The following is a 17,316-nucleotide window of genomic DNA, read 5'->3' on the forward strand; positions in this document are numbered from 1 at the left end:
TTGAATTCATATAAACATCTCCATTCTCTCATTGTAAGATACAGTATATATGTAAGTGAAGCCATAGGCTTTGTATGGATTATAGATGCTGTGACATTTCTTCTTTTCTTCTTCTTCTTCTTCTTCTTCTTCTTCTTCTTCTTCTTCTTCTTCTTCTTCTTCTTCTTCTTCTTCTTCTTCTTCTTCTTCTTCTGCTTTAACACCATGCCTTTAGCTTAAATAACCATGCTTATAACATGTATATTTTGAATATCTATATAGCTTTACAATTAAATCTACACTATTAAGTAAATTATTATCTTTGCTTAGTTTGGAGCTTTGCAAACAACAATTAAATATTTTGTTATTTTTGAGAGCCTCAATATGAGGACTTGGTAGATCAGGTTACTCTACAGGCTAAGTTTAACACAGGATATTGTATAGTTAATCTTAACCCAACTTGGAGTACTAAATGAGCCATTACCTCAATGGGAGACAAAAACAATAAACAAATACAAAAGGAAATAAAAAAAACCTATGTGTTTTTAAGATATGCAACCAGGAACTTTTTCATGAACTGGAAAATACTACAATCTGTTTGTAGTCTGTTACACTTTTCTGAGAAGAAACTTCTGGAACTTTTTCTTGTATATATGCTTTTAAGGTGACATTAATTATTTTCCTTCTTAGGCTTCAACCATATGTCATTAATTCTCATTGAAGTTAGGCTTCAGCTGGTTCATATTAAAGTATTGATTTTAGATGTTATCCTATTATCTTGCCAGATGGCATGCCAGAGTGTAATCTCATCTTGGGAACTTACAAAACGAAATAACCTATTTTCCAGAAATAGAAGATGGTTACATGAGGACACTCTTTATAAATGTTTAATTTCTAATGATGTGAAAAACAAAGAGCAAAATGAATTTATAACATTTAAAATAAAGTACCACAGACATAGTACCGTGAAAGTTACATGATGGAGTTGGATGACATTACAGCTATTCTTAGCAGGAGTCTAAAGCATAACTAGCTTTCATTTACCACGAATAAAGAAGTCAATTACTGTGCAAGATTAAAGTGGTCTTTGGCTTGCTACTTTTTTGTGATATACCTAGTTTCTTAACTTTTTCTGTTGTTGAAAATATTAAAAAAGAATGGCAAGTTCTCTGCTACACCGCACACCAGCAGGCCACCTTGCTCAAGTGGGGTGTTCTCATCTCGGAAGACTCTCTGGCCCAGAGCTCCTGAGGAGTCTCCACCTGACTTGATAGGTCTCTGCCACGCCAGCCCCATGCAAAGACTGCTTACCTCATGGTTAGCTGTCACAATTCCCAGTAGCCAAGTAATATCAAAACTTAATCAGTCAGATTTATATATCAATAAATTCTCAATACACAAGATGCTCACACAATAAATTCAGGGCCAACTGATAATGGTTCAAGCTGCTCACCTAGATTAGACAAGTTACCCCAATTATTCTATCTCTATATGATATTATATTGACCTGTAGCTATTTAAAACCACGCGGAATCTGAATCATCCTGTTTGTCCTCCATGTTGCTTCCTTCTCCTCCACTTGTCTCCTCCGTGTCCATCTCTGCAATTCTTTCCACTGCCTACCTTTTCCCTGTCCAATAACAGGCTTCTTATTGTGTTAATATTTAAAGCGATTAGACCGGGAAAATTCTGCTACATTTTCATAATTACATAAAAATAAATAAACAAATGTGAGCTAGGATAGAATAAATTGAAACTACAAACTGGTAATGAATTTTTATTTACTGTAAGGATAAGTCATTCAAGTAAAAAAGAAGTGAACAGACCTATCAACAGAGGATTCAATGGAGCAAAACTCCTAGGTGTTTGCAGTCACACTATCTGAAAGCATATGTTTGGTTTTAGTGTTTAAATCAAGTAGGAGAAGACATGAGAATACACCCTGTAATATGTTTACACTCTGATAGATTGTAGTTGCTCCAGAAATGCCTAGCAAATTCAGAAACTAACAGCTTTGGTTAAATTGGCACCATCCCTCCTTACAGAGATTATGTGATTTACACAAAATCTCACTACTCCTATGCATTCTTGGCTAATATTATGATTAAATGTTTGCATATAGACCTAATTGCCCTTGTGCTGCAAAGGTATTGCACAAATATAGCCAGTTTCTAAGAGCCAGAAAGATGGAGTTAAAGTGGAAGTATTTGTAAAAGTGCATGTGAAATGGAATGGGGGCACAGAGAAGAATGTTTTAATTGTGAATATTCTGAAGCAAAAACTTTATCTGGAAAAGTAGACAACAGAAGGATACACCTCTAACTTTGTGGCATTCAAGCCTAGGACTCTGAAAAATATACAGATGATCATGTGAAAAATTAAAAAGATAAAAGCAATGAGTATTTGACAGAGATATGGATCAATTTTATAACACTATCCATATTAATATTATAAAAATTGGAGTGTTTAAATGCTTTCTGAAATGCAATTATAAGAATCCCACTTCTGAACTTTCCACAGTCTCGCATTTATACTAATTGCTTTTCTTATGGTTGACACAAAGCAAGGTTAAGAGGAAATGTTTAGTTGAGCTCATGTTTGAAAGGGCACAGTCTACTGTAAAGGGAAAGATATGTGGGCTCTACCTGTAGAGGCAGTAATATGAGGCAGCTAATCTTATTGTATCCAGTGTTAGGAGTCAAAAAGAGAAGAATGCTGAGTTCAGAGTACTTGATCATTTTTTTTATCCAGTCCTGAGCCATAGACTATGAGATTGTGATAATCACTTAGGTGGGTCTTATGTTCACAGTTCTATGGAAATACCCAAACAGAAAAAGAATAAACATTTCTCTCTTAACTGATTCTAAGACCAGTCAAGTAAACAATAAAATTTAAATATTATGCTATCATTCAAAATAGTAGTCTCTTGAGATCTTTCTTCCTTGTAAAAAATACATTTTCTTATAAGAAATTCTCCTTTTACTTGAGAGTTTTATAAAGCATACTGCATTGTCATCATTGCCATCCTTCCAACTCCTCTTGTCTTTCCCATCTTCCTCTCAAAATCATAATATCTTTTTCTATAATTATTATTGTTATATGCACACACATGTACCAAAAAGACTCCATTTCTCTTGATGTCATTTCGAGTTGCATACTGTACCCAAATGGATTATGCTGGTAGCCAAGGATTAGAACTTGGAGGTGTTTTTCCTGTATGTGAGCTACATTTTCTGCTTTTTTGCCTGTCCCTCTAAATCCAGACTTTGAGGAGGTTTGAACTGGAAGGGCCCCTTTAGGCTCATATATTTGAATGGTTTGTTCCCAGATAGTGAGAAGAATTAGGAAGTGTAATTTTGTTGGAGTGAGTGTGATCTTGTAGGAGGAGGTGAGTCTCTGGAAGGCTTTAAGATATCACATGCCCATGTCAGACCCAGGCTCTCTTTGACTTTCTGCTTGTGGATTGGTTTATAGCTCTTAGCTAATGCATTAGCACCATATGTGCCTAGCTCCAATCTAGGCTGTCATGATATTTATTAACTAACCCTTTAAAATTGTAACAATTGCACAGTTAAATATTTCCTTTTTAAAATTACTTATTCCTATTTCTTTTTTCACAGCAATAGAGCAGTAACTAAAACAAGAATTTTCTGAAGACCTAGAATGACTCTCACCCATCTCCTCAATACAGTGTTCTAGGAGCTTCACTGTTGTCAGTACCTTCAGGCATTCCTGAATATGACCTGCAGATGTGCTCCAAATCTACCAGGGTTTGTAGATGCTAAATTCTCAAACTTTTACACTATAGTCATCCACTGAAGAGATGTTCACAAATTAAACCCTAGGAGGCAACTCATGCTAGGTGAGTTTGGAGTGAAGCCTCTTGTCATCTTGTCCCAGCCTACTGTGATTGTTGGATATTAAGCCATTCAACCACACTTGTAAAGAAATCCAAAAAGTTATATAAAAAGAAATTTCTCATCTCTAAAATATGCCTACTATTTGCAATCACTGGATTCCAATAGCTATTAAATGATTCAGTGGAAATATTTGCCTTTTGCTAATTAGCATTCTATTTCTGCATAAAAAATGACCAGAAATAAACTGTGACTGAAGATGAATGATGAATGATACCTTTGTGATGAGTCTTTAGGAAATCACAGCCCATGGTCACTTATCCTTAATGCTCTGGGTACTATGACTGAGGAATATATCATGACAGAAAGACATATTGAAAGAATCTTCTCATATTGTTTTCTGTGAAGCAAAAGAAGCAGTTAAAATAAAGGAGGTTTCCAGGAGCCCATTTCAAAGCATTTCTCCATCAATACGACTTTTTAATACTAGCACTTACATGGTAAAAGTCTTAATGCTTCCCACTGTCCAATGACCAGTTAATTGGCAAAAACAAGCCTTGGGTAATCATGAAAACCATCACCTTAACACTGCTAGGAGTTATATGATCTCTCTCTTTTATTTCTTTCTAAGGAGTCAATTGGGAATGCTGCAGGAGATTTGTGGATTCTTCAGAGTACTGCAGCCAAAAGGAATGTTATTTCTATAAAAATCAGTCTTCCCACAGGAGTTTATTGCTCTTTATAAAATCTTCCTACTCAAGATAACAACTGTCAAATGTGCCAGAGTCCTATATTAAAACAATATGTGAATAAAATGGGTTTAGTAATCATGCAAGTTCAGATTTGCATTAAGTCAGAAAGCAAGGGAACAAACAATAACAGATTATTAGTATTTGTTGTAATTTTTTTAAATCTCAGTCGTGGGATTCTGCCCTGCTTTTGATCATTCAGTTGTCAGAAAAAAGACACAAAATTTTGTATTTATAATTAGCCTTAATCAGGACTAAAACTGGGCAGATATCAACCCTCTATGCTATTATGTCTAATTCCCTGCCATTAACCCAAAGATATGACTTGCCATATTACATCCAGGCTGTTTTACTCAGACCGGCCAGCACTCAAACATATTAACTGTATGACATTTTAAATAATATATGACAGTTTTTTAAATGAACATAAATAGATAAAGTTTTTTTTGTTTATTTATTTGTTTGTTTTACTTTTAATAGAGCTTAAAATCTTGGCTCTTATTGTGGTACAAACCAAACTAAGAACAAATTTTAGACATTGGATTTAACTGTAATAAGGCTGTTCCTCAATGTCCCTCGCATCACCAAAGGATTATACCTCCATAGTAGCTAAGCTAGGAGTTGACAGTTCTACTGACGTGTAGGCACGATTTTTGGATACAGTTTTCCTGCTATGGTCAAAGCTATTTGACTTGAGTGATTTGTCTTCATTTTCAGCCCCCAGGGAACAGGGGCTGGCTGTCAGCACTGCCTGGATGGTATTCCAGTTTTTGAGAGATCTTGGGGTCCTGGTTAATTGAGAATGCTGGTCCTCCTACAGGGTTGCCCTCCTACTCAGCTACTTTTAGGTTTTCAACCACAGGGGTGAGCAGCTTCTGTCCATTGGTTGGGTGCAAATATCTGCATCTGTCTCTTTTAGCTGCCTGTTGGGTCTTCCAGAGGGCAGTCATGCTAGGTCCCTTTCTGTGAGCTCTCAGTAATAGTGTCAGGTCTTAGGACCTCCTCTTGAGCTGTATACTACTTTGGCCCTGTTTCTGGAACTTCTTTTCCTCAGGCTTTTCTCCATTTCTATCCCTGTAGTTCTTTCAGACAGGAGCAATTAAAGATCAGAGTTTTGTCTGTGGGATGGCAACCCCTTCCCTCACTTGATGCCCTGTCTTTCTGCTGGATGTGGGCTCTATAAGTTCTCTCTCCCTACTGTAGGGCATTTCATCTAAGGTACCCACCTTTGAGTCCTAAGAGTATCTCATCTCCCAGATCTCTGGTATATTCTGGAGGGTCCCTCCAACTTCCTTCCTCCTGAGATTGCCTGTTTTCATTCTTTCTGCTGGCCCTTAGGGTTTCATTCCTTTTCCCTCAGCCAATACCAGATCTGGTTCCCCTCTTCCTCCCCATTTGCTTTCCCTTCCATGTCCCTTCCTTCCCTCCCCACTTGTGATTGCTTTCTTCTTCCTCCTAAATCAGACTGAGGAATCTTCACTTGGGTCCTTCAGCTTGTTGAACTTTTTGAGTTCTGTAGACTATATCTTGGGTATTCTGTATTTTATTTTATTTTATTTTATTTGCCTAATATCCACTTAATAGTGAGTACAGCTGGAAACAGCCCAGATGTCCCATGACAGAAGAATGGATACAGAAAATATGATTCATTTACACAATGGAATATTACTCAGTTATTAAGAACCGGGACATCCTGTGTTTTGCAGGCAAATGGATGGAACTAGAAAATCTCATCCTGAGTAAGGTAACTCAGACCTAAAAGACGTGAATTGTATGCTGGGTCCTTATATCTAATTCATATACATGGATTCATATATTTGTGATTTTGTGAAGATTGGATTTGGATGCAGAGGATCTGTTCAGCTACCGCTCCCTGTATTCATCTAGGCAGTGCTTGTAGATATGTTTGTCTTGGTAGCCATCTTTCACTAGGATCTCCTGCCTCCAATTATCCAGTGCTGACATTGCAGATATCTGCCCATCAATGTACATCAGACAAACAACAAGGTGTAAGAGATTTGATCTCAGGTGCTTCTGCATTCACAGCAAGTGCTTTAACCACGGAGCAATCTCCTCATCTTGGAATTATTACTTCCTATATGACAACTAATATGAAATCCCATTCAACTCACACACTGACCTTAGAATTTTATTTATCTGATATTGTTCTTTATCTGAAGTGTATGCCTTTATTTATTCCATAAAGGTTAGCTAAGAGTTTGACTAAGTAAAAATTAAATCCACAAAAATGTGTGTGTGTTTATGCAAAACACAATTTCTTTCTGTGTTATTAAAGTAAAGAAGAAATCATTTTAAATAGAAAATGTAAGACAGAAAATCCCAGACTGGGTTATAAACAAGGTGGGTAAGGTGGATTCTGGATTCTGAATGAAAGACTAAGTCAAATCCACTCACACACACACATACACACACACACACACACACACACAGAGAGAGAGAGAGAGAGAGAGAGAGAGAGAGAGAGAGAGAGAGAGAGAGAGAGAGAGAGCTTCATTTAATTTATTTGAACTATTATCCTCCCTAAACTCCTTCTTGAAAATGAATGAGAGATAATAGTGCAATCGTATAATGTGGTAAAGTGGTACCTTGTTTCACACAAATCATTGGAGAAGATAAACATTTTACTCTTTCAGCATCCCTCCTCTTCTGAAACTCATTTCAAGAAGCTAACTCTCCCTCACTAGTATGAACAATGAACGGTTCTTCTCAAGTCAGATTCTCTTGTAGCGTATTCAATTGCATGGTAAAGTTTTGTTTTTATAGAGTAACAGAAGCTCTAATCAAATAATAAAAAGGCTTAATGGAGTCACATATTTCAGAAATCTTCTCTACAACTTAGACTGGGAAGAGATAATAGGATAAATATATGTTACCTGAGGCAAAACATATAATCTGAGGTACTTGATTTGACCTCGGTGGGTACTGATATAAAAAATAAGTATATATTCTATATAGTCTTTTATCTGGATTTTTTTAGCCCAGTGCCTGGCATGTTTTACAATCAAAGCATGTTCTTTATTAAGTAAGTAAAAGTAATGTTACAGATGATCAGAATAAATTCAATCTAATATGAAACTGAACAGAAACAAATGAAACATGAAAAATATTAATCAGGATATTTCCCTCAATTTATGATGCAAACAGTTAGATATGCCCATCATACATTGAAAACACCCTATGTTTCAAAATCACATTTAATATACATTAATATATGTTATTGAAGTTTAAATAATTTTCCTTAAATATTCTTAGAACATTTATAATATCTACACTAAAAACTGAAATATCTATATAGCCGATGTGAAATTATAATAGCATGCCCCTTCCCAAATCTGAGAACACCATTTTAAATACCAGTGTATGTGAAAAAACACAGACTCCAAAATATGATTTGTGGTTATTATCTATGACTTCACCAGCATTGTAAAATTAAAAACAATCTTAAATTATTAGAAGCCATTTTGTACATTTATATACACGTATTTGAAGTTATCAGAGACCCAAGGACTTGGAGTCACAATCTCTGATGATCTTTGTAAGGTATCAGAGACTCTGACCTGAGTTAATTGTGTGTTGTTTCATTCAACATTTGGAAATCTGTTTTCCACACATGCTTTTAACAAAATAATATTTCTTCATGTCAGTCAAGATGTGTATAGAGCAACTATAAAGAGATTAATGCAACTATAAAGAGATTAACTTCTGAGTTTCAAGCTTCCTTTGTTTTCCTGCTCAGACTCACTATCCTGGTCTCTCTCACTCCATGGTTTCACAGAGGCCCTGTTGACTAACCCTCAGATAACAAGGAAACTCTTTTCCTCTAGCAATCAAGGCATGATTACATGAGTGGATGAAAGTCCCTTTTCAGCATCAGTTTTATTAGTTTTTCCTTACCTGTAGTCAACCATCACTCGGTGAAAATTCTTTCCACTTCATTCTTACTGTGGCCTTGCCAGAAGCCCTTGTCACTCTTACTGTGGCCTAGGTAGCTTCTCTGTTCTGCTAAGGAGTTATAACAGAGGCTTCCTATTCTCTCCTCTCAGCTCTCCCCCTCACTACACATTCTTCTTCAGTGACATTATCAAGAGGGTGACACAATAAACATCCTTGGAATTCTTGTACCTGGGATATATTAAGTCCATGCTGGGTAACATTCACATAAGTTATCTTGGGTTAATTCAGTAAAAGAAAGAATAATTCAGCAAGCATATTAAACAATTTGAACTTAGAATATATTCAGTATATTGTGATATAAATTATTGTGAAGACATTTGTGAATATCTTTAGGAGATTCTAAAACTGAGTGGCCAATTCTTTTGTGAGTTTTATAAATTTCTCAAGTTTAATTTTGATTAGGATCCAAATGATGGTGCTATCTAAGTCCTTCCCCCTGCCCAGTCTTTGATTAAACAATACAAGTTCTCATAGTAAGCAGTACATTCCAATATAAATGTGTAAGAGAACAGGACAGTAGTATTCAGAAAACCACCTCAAAGTAAACGGGGATAGGTAATTTAATTTCCAAGGTGACAAATTATCTTATCATGAGTGAACAGGCAATTTCTTCCCTGAAATAAACTAAGTAGGCTAGGACAGCTTTAACTAGATGAAATCATTATACTTTTAAAAGACACAAGTGTTGAATAAAGTTAATTTTCTTGGCTTCCGTGGCCTGGTAAAAAGTGGCATAAGAAAATGCTGCTGCCTTAAGTTAATATTAAATTGTCAAATTTTCAGTAGGGAAGTAAAAATAGTGTTGCTTTAGGAAAAATATCAGTATTCAGTATTCATGTACGTAAATACAAGCCTGTATTTTTAATGGTTCAGACTATGAACAATTAAGGAAAATAGCAGGATTGGGTAGATGGCTCTATATCTCAAGTGCCTGCTCCATGAGGATCTGAGTTCAGATCCATAGCAGACCTGTACATTCTGTCATTATATAAAGCATGTCTGCAATAGCCAGCAACCCTAGTCATGGGCAGTTACAGACCTGGGGATCTCAGGTACTTGATAAAAAGTTGATCTATACAAAAAGAGAGTTCAAGGCTTAGCTGTCAACTGACAAAAATAAAATAATAATTGTAACAAGGAAGGCAATAGAAGAAGACATTCAATTGTGATTTCTCAATTCCCCAGGCATATACTTACTCCTGTGCACCAATACACACACACACACACACACACACACACACACACACACACACACACACACACACACACAACTATAGACTTATGGCTTAGTGTTTGAAGACCTGTCTAAGGTGTTTGAGGCCCAAGCTATATCAGCATAGCTACGTAGGCAAAGGAACACAAATTCAGAAATATAGATACCTTTGCTTCTTCATCTTTCTAAATAGGATCTGTTTAAGAGTGCCCTTGTATGTCTGTCTTCTATTTCCATAAGAAAATTTATTTAAAATCCACAGAGTAATTCACTTTTAATCAGTGCCTCCTATATACACTATAAACATGTTCTAGAAGTATCAAAAAATTTTACTCCCACTTCTTTTCTTATTTTGATTGTTTTTCTTCTCTTTTTTTCTCTTCCTTCTCCTCTTCCTCCTCTATTGACTTCTGAAAGAATCGGAATTGAAGGATGTCATTCTTGAGAATGAGATTAACATAGCTATTCCTGATAATTATGGCTCAACAACATTATTTGAGAGAAGATAACATCATATATAAGGAATTGTTCCCTTTCTGAGCTTTGTTTTGGGTATTTGGTAATCTATTGTGTCATTATCTTTAAGATTTTCTCTGCTTTTTCTGGGAAGAGTATCATTAGGGAATTGCAAAGTTTACAGTAACCTTGGAAATAGCTTTTGGAATTGTATGCACTTTCTATAACTTTCTGACAATCCATATACATAGGAATTTCTGTGTTTTTTGCTGTTTTGTTTTGTTTTGCTTTTCCTGAGGAAGGGGTATTTGGGAGCAGTGAAAGAATGACTGGAAGTCAATTGTGGCTAAGAGCAGACAGCTCTGTAGTCTGCTTGAGATGTCCCTTCACAGCTCTCTGCTACAGACAACTTTCTGCTAAAGACAGCTCTCTGCTAGAGAAAGATCTGTGCCAAATAAATAAATAAATAAATAAATAAATAAATAAATAAATAAATCTTAAAGCTCTCGAGATAGCTCATGTGTTTTTCCAACCAATGTGAGAAAAGCTGCTAGAAAGAATTCTTGGGTTTTTTTTTTTTTAACCAATGCCAGAAAACCCACCAGACAAATTCTAAAAAGGAATGCAATAGATCTCTAGATGGTTCATCTGTTGTAGACCAAAAGTTCATTCTTTTATGCACATATCATTCAATAGTTTACCAGATTACCTTTTTATTATTCTATGAATCAGCATTTTATGATCTTAGCCTCTTTATTCTTAAAAAAAAAAAGACAGCAAGTACATTAATTTTAACATGCCAAAATAATTCAGAGATCTGCCTTCTTTTTTCAGCACAGACAATAAACTAGCTGTGTGGGACCTCGATCTGATATCACTATTCCCACCATACCTGGAACTAAACTTGCTCTGTCCCAGGCTGACCCTGAAATTCGGAATCAGCCATGCCTTTGTATGTGCAAACAATAAGTTTTGCTGGGGTGGGATATTGATCTGAGATCACCACTCTTTAAATACCTTTATCTCTTTCCATAATAAATTTCTGACTTGCTGGCACATAATGCAACTGCCTCTGTTCTTTTAGGTCCATGAAGCCCTTCATATAATCCATATTTCATCTTTATATTTTGCATAGCTGAGAAATCATGTTCATATATTTTTAAACTCATGTTTCACAGTTCTTTCCTATAGCCTTAAGGGCTGTCCTGAAGGTCTCAGCATCAGAGACAATTTCTCACTTCTTGAGTCATACTCTTCCTAATTATCAGGGAGTCACTAGCCTTCACAGCAAGAGCATTCTCTGGAGGAAGAACATGAAAAGTTATACATTATTATACACACAAGCCTTATGCCTAGCAACTGTACACATTCATGAAGGCCCATGCCCTCCCAGCACTAGTCCCTTCCACATGGCCATGCAGGACTCATCACTCTCTGATGACATGTGTGTATGTCAATTCTATGTCTGACTTTTTGTTGATGTGATTCAATTATACTTCCTAAAATCTAGAAATCTTATTTTTATTTTCTTTTCTAATTTTTCTATTTGTGTGTGTGTGTGTTTTTTATATGATATTCACAGCTATGTGTAGCTACACGTGCATAGTTTTGGAGATAGGCTTTCCTGAACATGGAGCTCACTGTCTTGTGTAAAATATGTTGACAGCAAGAAACTGGGCCTCCTGTTTCCACCTTCTTGTCTCATAATTTTTTCCCATGAGTTGTAAAGGTTGAACACAGGTCCTTACACTTGCACTGCCTGTCCTTCACTAACTGAGACACATCTCTGCAGCCCCAAGAAATGTTTATTTTAAATAGATAGGTTCTGTATACATAAGTACACCTTTTATATCATTTATCTGAAATGCCTGGGACCAAAAATGTCTCTTATTGTTAGATTATAGGGTACTTTCATGCACATAATTAGATATCTTAGGGTAAGGGCTGAAGCCTAATTCATAAATTCATCTGTTTCATAAACTGATATATATGTAAACTGGGGCTTATATTTGAAATAATTTTAGTGCATCTTTATGAAACCTTGAATCTATCACAGCTCAAAAGTGGAATTTTCCACTTATGTTGCCTTGGTAATTATGTAGATGAATAAGGCTGAGTGTATGAAGTCTCAGATTAAGAATGCTAATCTCCTGTGACTGAACAGACAGCAATTTGACTCATAGAAATAGTATATTTCAGCTACAGATACAGTCTTCAGAACTCATGTGACAAACATAAAAGAATTACTAGAGATATCAATATTCCTGTTCTCAAACTTCACTACTCAAGTATAATACAAATAGTATTATATGAGCAAAAAATAAAACATGTCAATAAATAGCAACATATTGAAGACTTGGACATAGGACAACAAATCTACAGATGTCTAATTTTTGATAAAAAACCAGAAATGCACACTAAAATAAAGAAGGTACCTTCAGCAAACAACACAGGTCAAACTGGATGTCTGAATATAGAAGAATGTCAATAGATGAATACATAATTACCCTGTACAGTACTCAAGTCCAACTGTGTCAAAGAGACCTACAGCTGGATAGAGAAGAAGAGATCTTGGAACATGGAAACCTAAATGGATTGTCTCCATCGAATTCTTCTCAGTCCTCAAGGAATTCTACAAAAGAGAAGATGAAACTATTATAAAGTTGAACCTGGTGCACATGGGAAGCACAAGAAAAGAAGGCCTTTCTAAACACAGTAATGCAGATGCACATAGATACTCACAGACATCATGGCAGCATGAGAGTAACTGCATGGGTCTATGCCAGATGAGCTACCATCGCTGAGAATAGAAGTGGACACACATCTCCATCCTTAACCCAGAAACTATCTTCAATTGATAACCACATACAGATAAATATTTAATTCTCTCCAATAAAAATTTCACTGAGGATACAAACCACACTTAAAGACATTCTCAATGTCCAGCAGTTTATGAGAAACACGAATTGAAGTCACAGGCATCTTTCATTTGCAAGTTTTTTTTCAGGGCATTTTAATTTTTAATCTTTTAGGTCCTTTGAGTATGTATTATGGCTTCTAGTTTTATGTGGCTATGAATGTCTCTGTGTCTACATGTGTCTTTCATGCTTTTTCTTTGACTTTTTATCCCTTCTGTTTATTTGTTTGATTTGTCCTATTCTTATTCACCTGAATTATATTTAATCTTAATGTTTTTCTTTTTTTATTTTATGTATATGAGTATTCTGTCTGCTTATATACCTGCACATTAGAAAAGGGCATCAAATCCCATTACAGATAGTTGTGAGTTAGTATGTGGTGTCTGGGAATTGAACTTAGGACTTCTGGAAGAACAGTCAGTTCTCTTAACCACTGAGCTATATCTCCAGCCCTTTATTTTTTTCTTTTTAAATTTACTTTTTTTTTTAAAAGTCCAGTTGTTACCCACCCCTGTCTGCCCTCCCACAGTTCCACATCGCATTACGTCCCCCCCCACTCTCTCCAAGAATATGTCCTGACTACTCCACTCCACCCTACCCTACCCCTGCTAGGTCTCCCCAACTCCCTGAGGCCTCAAGTCTCTCAAGGGTTAGGTAGATCTTCTCCCACTGAGGCCAGCCCAGACAGTCCTCTGCTGTATATGTGTCAGAGGCCTTGGACCAGCTGCCTGATTGGTGGTTCAGTGTCAGAGAGGTATTGGGGCTCTAGGTGAGTTGAGACTGCTGGTCTTCCAATGAGGATGCCTTCCTCCTCAGCTTCTTCCAGCATTTTCCTAACTCAACCACAGGGGTCCCTGACTTCTGTGCATTGGTTGAGTTTAAGTACCTTTATCTGCCTCAGTCAGTCAGCTCCTTGTTGGGCCTCTCAGAGGACAGCTCCTGTCTGTAAGCACAAAAGAGCATCAGTCATAGTGTCAGGCGTTGGAGCCTCCCATTGAGATGGATCTCAAGTTGAGCCTGTCATTGAACCTCCTTTCCCTCAGGCTTTTTTGCATTTTTCTTCCTGCAGTTCTCTCAGAAAGGAACAATTCTGAGTCAGAGTTCTTGACTGTGGGATGGCAACCCCATCCCACCACTTGATGGCATGTATTTCTACTGGAGGTGGACTCTACAAGTTCCCTCTCCCCACTTATTTCATTTAAGGTCCCTGCCTTTGAGTCCTGAGAGTCTCTTACCTTCCAGGTCTCTAGTAAATTCTAGAGAGACTCCCACCCCGCATCTTCCACTCTCTGAGGTTTCATATTCTCATTCATTCTGCTAGTCCTCAGGGCTTCTCTCCTGTTCCCACTACCACCACCCAATACCTGGTCATGTTACTTTTCGCTCCTCCTCCCCCCTCTCCTACTCAGACCCCTTTCTCCTTCTGCCTCCCATTATTGCTTTCTTCTTCATCCCAAGTGGGATAGAAGCATCCTCACTTGGGTCCTTCAGTTTATAAACCTTGATTTCTGTGGATTTTATCCTGGGTATTCTGTATGTTATTTTGGCTAATATCCACTTATTAGTGAGTACATACCTTGCATGTCCTTTTGGATCTGAGTTACCTCATTCAGCATGATATTTTCTAGTTCCATTCATATGCCTGCAAAACTCATTGTGTCCTTGTTCTTTTTTTATTACTAATCATTTTATTTGTTTATAGATGCTTATATTTCCCCCTAAGGAGAAACAAAAAGATTGTGGATTTAAATGGGATGGGAGATAGGGAGGATTCCAAGAAGTTGTAGAAGGGGATAATCAGATTACATAGTATGAAAAGACATTTATTTAAAAAAAAATCTTGATACTCATAAAGTTAGGGGAAAAAACTATAATACAAACAATGATTTAAGCAGATCCATTAGAGTTTTCAAGCTGGTAACCTGCTTCTAAGCACTGGCTATGAGTCTTTTAACAATCCATATAGGGACTTATTGCACATATCATCTAAGATAAAATTCAATATCTTATGCTGTCAACTAGAATAGTTTTTTTTTTTCAACTTGCAGAAGGAAGACACATTTTGTGGTTGAGTTACATATTTCGAAAAGATTCCTGATACTACAACAACCTACTAGATTTTAGGGAAGGTACTTAACTTTATGTTTCTGATTTTCTTAACTAATTTCTCTAGTTTTACCACCTCTAATGTTGGTCATCTGGGTAGAAGACATTGAAACTGTACATAAGAATTTGGAAATACAAAGATGAGTTCAGGCATTAATCTATGCATTATCATAATTAGATAAAATCATTTATGTTTTTTCTTGTTTTTTTGGTTTTCTGAGACATGGTTTATCTGTGTAGCCCTGGCTGTCCTGGAACTTACTCTGTAGACCAGAGTGGCCTCGAACTCAGAAATCTGCCTGCCTCTGCCTCCCAAGTGCTGGGATTAAAGGCATGTGCCACCACTGCCTGGCCCTTATGTTTTTCTTTAAATGTGAGCAATGGAGAGAGAAGGTGAACTTTAGAAGTCTTCAAAGATGGCAGGTTAGAGGTAATTTCTAGTGAAAGGACTATATAAACAAAGGATTATGGAGAATGCATTGAGATGATTGGAAAGAATGGGAGAATGGGAAAATTGGTGTGTTATTGTTTGTAGGAGGGTAATGCTGCTAAAGATGGACTATTATTGTTGGGAGCTTGTAGTCCTTTTTAAGTTAATGAAGCTGAAGTGGAGGCAAAAAGGATATAAACTAAAGCTATAGAATTTAGTTTCAGAAAGTTCTTTTATTGAGCATAGCGATCCTTGTACAGATTAAGGTAAAAGAAATTAAATTGGCAGCCTAATTGCACACATGTGCATACTTTTATGATTAATAGAAATTGTTAAACCTTATAAAATTAACAATCCTTCAAAATATAATATTTGGGTAAATATTTTTTCTGATTACTTATTAAAAGCACATTAGTTTGTGAAAAAATATTATTATAGATAACTCTCATTAAGATTGTTTTAAATTAGTATTTTTTGCATTATAGGTAACTTCTATTTTTTTGTATATTTTCTAGTATATATACATATTAGAAAAGTCAAAATCACAAGACCTTCCAAAACATTATTCATAAGATAACCAGGTTGCATTAATATATATTGTTACTTTTCTTATAAAAAAAAAAAAAAACATTGAATTAGAGTGTTAAAAACCTGCACTTTTTTTTCTTTCTTCATAATGCTATATATCTTTTTACTGGTACTGCTGTATTTGATTTTCAGTTCATTTTCTGGTAACTGTAAAGAGAAAGTAAACAGTCTTTTTTAAAGAATATTTCTACAGTGTTTAGACACAAAACTAATGTACAATTTTCTATATTATGTTCAACTTCTCGTTTTGATAAGAAAGAAAAATGTGTTATAGGGATCACAAGAAGACACAAAACACACCCAATCACATTGCTGCCTACTGTCCTGGGCAGAGTGAAGTGCAGTAATATTCTAACTTTGAGATACATTACCTCTTTCCCATTAGAACTCTATTTCCTATCTAAAATATGCTGACTCTGAAGGTCAGAGCTATAGAAATTGTTCTTTCCTTTGGTATTTTTGTTACTTTGCAACCTTGCTTGCATACTTTTGATATTTATGTCACATACATACATATATGTACATAGTTTTGACAAATTGCTGTGTTGATGAGCTTTGCAGAAAAATTCCCTGTGTTTTACATGAAAATATTGAGCTACGCATTCTTTTTTCTGAACTGCTAAGCACGAACTCATGGCATTGATTGATGTATCATTTTGAAATCCACAATGGCCTTTATGGTTTTAGTTATGAATATGTATGAAAAATCAGTTTTAGTAACTGTGCTATTAGAGAGATGGTCTGGGACTATAATTCAATAGTAATTTTCTTAAAAGACAAAGGAATTTGAATTACAATGGTATAAGTGTTGATAATGGAATGTCTTTTGAAAAATAGCTTTTTATACTCAGACATCCTTTCAAATGATGGCAGGAGGAATTCTCTGGGCTCTGTCAACTGTAGCCAAATACAGAACAAGCGATACATTAAAATTTTGTCCAGCTATATAGAGTATTTGAAAAAAATAAAACATTATCAATACTACAAAAAGATTACATTTGCTTATTGATCCTAATTTATCTTAGAAAATCTTAGGTCTTATATA

The sequence above is a fragment of the Mastomys coucha genome, unplaced genomic scaffold (genome assembly GCF_008632895.1).
Source record: "Mastomys coucha isolate ucsf_1 unplaced genomic scaffold, UCSF_Mcou_1 pScaffold17, whole genome shotgun sequence".
Taxonomy (NCBI): domain Eukaryota; kingdom Metazoa; phylum Chordata; class Mammalia; order Rodentia; family Muridae; genus Mastomys; species Mastomys coucha.